The sequence below is a fragment of the Buceros rhinoceros genome, unplaced genomic scaffold (assembly GCF_000710305.1).
Source record: "Buceros rhinoceros silvestris isolate BGI_N320 unplaced genomic scaffold, ASM71030v1 scaffold29639, whole genome shotgun sequence".
NCBI lineage: Eukaryota > Metazoa > Chordata > Aves > Bucerotiformes > Bucerotidae > Buceros > Buceros rhinoceros.
Window position 1 is genome coordinate 14,707 of NW_010430228.1, and position 2,331 is coordinate 17,037.

Below are 2,331 nucleotides of genomic sequence, written 5' to 3' on the forward strand. Positions count from 1 at the left end.
TCAGCAGGATTTGCCATGCCTCACGACACCCATTGCCCGTTAACGATGCCCGAGGATCCAAACAACCTTCCAGCACAGGTAATTAAGCTCTTGGTCACAGATGCTCGATACAGAGAGACGTTTGGGGCTGTAGCTGGGGCAGCCCCTTCGCCACGCCGCTGGCACTGTGCTGGCAAGGAGATGAATACCTCTCCTAGATCTTTCCAGACTTATTTTTGACAATCCTTTGATGATTTAGTGTGGGTTCGATCCTTGCGTTGACTCCTTGCGATGCTCTCAAGCAGGTTTCTCTTTATCATGTTGGATGTGACCCTGGGTTTGCCACTGGAGGTGACTCCAGATACGGGGTTTTATTTGATTGGGAATGAAATTAGTTTATTTTTTGCTGTGTTTCCACTTGGTAGAACTGTGGCTGAATAAAGCAGAAGCTGCTGAGGAAATAGGTGGCGCATGGAGCTAGTTTTTCCGAGGGTGGACTTTCCCCTGGAGCTCTTAGATGGTCCAAACAGAGAACTGAGACAGCGGAGCACTTTGTCCCCGGTCGTTGCCGTGAGGCTCCGTGTTTCTCAGCATGCAAATGGCCTTCTGCTAGGAGAGGCCATGGGCCCAGGAACGGGGCGAGAAAGTGCCGTAACAGAGGCGCCTGCTTCCATCTGCCTCGCGGGGTGTCGAGAGCCCATTACAGGAGCTGCCTGTTGCGGTGCCCATTAACCTGCCAACGTGATGCTCTTAACTGGGGAGGATGGGGGGAGAAACCAGAGGTGGTGAGAAGGGTTGCTGAGCCTTGATGACTCTCAAGTGCTTTTGAGCGGTCGTTGTGATTTTCCTGGCATGCCGTTAAACGCTGCTCGGGTGAAGAACGTCGCTCTTCCCATCTGCTCACCATTTCCAGATTTTAAATATAAATCAGATTTGATTCTGTCAAGTTTTGAAGGGAATTAAGTTCTAAATGGCCATCTGTGTTGCCAGGAGCTGTCAGCTCAGCAACAGCTTCATCCCCAGCAGCTGCCAGCAGAGAGCTGGAGTGAGAATATTGTCCTTGAGTGAGAATATTGATCCAGCGGGGAAGGGTTTGGCGCTGCTCACGTGGGGAGGTGACAGTGCCTGGAGCTTTGGGAAGAGTGAACGTATTGGCCCATCCCATCTTTGACCTTTGGGACTTCATCTTGTCCTGAACAGGACACGTGTCTCTCCACGGAGCTGTGAACCACCTTGGTGGAAAACTTGGAGGATGCTGGGGAGAAGGTTGGGATCGTGATGCATGTCCCGAGTCCAGCTTTGGGGTTTGCCCAGTTTTCCTCAAAATGTTGCTTTTCCAGGGACCAAACTCGAGCCTCATGTGATGCGCAAGCAGCAGGAGCTCGAGGGATTGGAGCTCGGCTGGCGTTCAGCACGCCGGCGCCTGAGCGCTTGGGTTTTGGCAGGAGCTGGTGCAGAAAGAAGGACTCAAGAGTTTGGGCTGACGTGGAGCACCCACAGAGAGTGGGCAGTTACTGCTCCCATCGTGCTCGGGTGCCTGGGTGCTCTTTCCACAGTTTTTATATTGACCTCAGGAAAAATATCTCCAGCTTCTCCCTTCCCGTGTCTTTGCGGGGGGTGTTTTTGGTGGTGTTCCAGCCTCCTTGACAAGGTGAAGACGTAGCCACTGCGATAAGGTGCATAGAAAAAGCTCTTTGACCTCTTTTTTTCCATCCTAAAGAGGCAGGAAGTGGCACAAGGTCATTTAAACAGAAAAAAATCTCTGCCAAGGGTTAGTATTTACTGACTCCGAGGTAAATTGCTGCTCCTTCAGTCTCGCTTTGATATTTCCTCCAAAGCTCTGTGTTGGGAGCAGCTACAGAGTCACACGGCAGCAGTGTGGAGGTAAATGTTCCCTCCTAAGAGTATAAATCCAGAAGATCAACCACTTCAGTCCTCAAAAACGCAGCCTTAGACTTGCAACCGGCATATTTTGCGGCTCGGTGTCTTCATCTCTTGGTGACAGTGATGTTAAATGTTTCCTTGTGCAAAGGGATTTGTGTTATCAAAGTTCCCTTTCTGTTTGCAAGATTAATTTGGATTTTGTTTGCTTTTTAGTATCTTATTTGCTGCAGGGGCTCTGGTATATCCCCAAGAGGCTGATGTGTGTTTAATGGAGTAGGAGAGGGGAATAAAGGGGATTTTTCTATGACTTAGAGCAGGGCCTGCTCTATGAATATCCATTTCTCAAAGGAAAAGCCAATAAAAGATCAATGCTCGCCTTTTACTTGATTATCTCCAGGAAAGCTTGAAGTGATTCCACTCTCCTCTTCAGAAGGATCCGGCTTTACAGCTGCCCCAATGGGCAGGGAC

The 2,331-nt window shown here is 49.8% G+C and overlaps 1 protein-coding gene across 1 annotated transcript in view; it reads left to right on the forward strand.

Moving 5' to 3' along the window:
- Positions 1–2,331, forward strand: part of LOC104499462 (tetraspanin-15-like) — a gene marked incomplete at its 5' end in the record, with an annotated part of 17,834 nt that overhangs the window by 11,400 nt on the left and 4,103 nt on the right. The gene's annotated exons all lie outside the window — the stretch shown is intronic.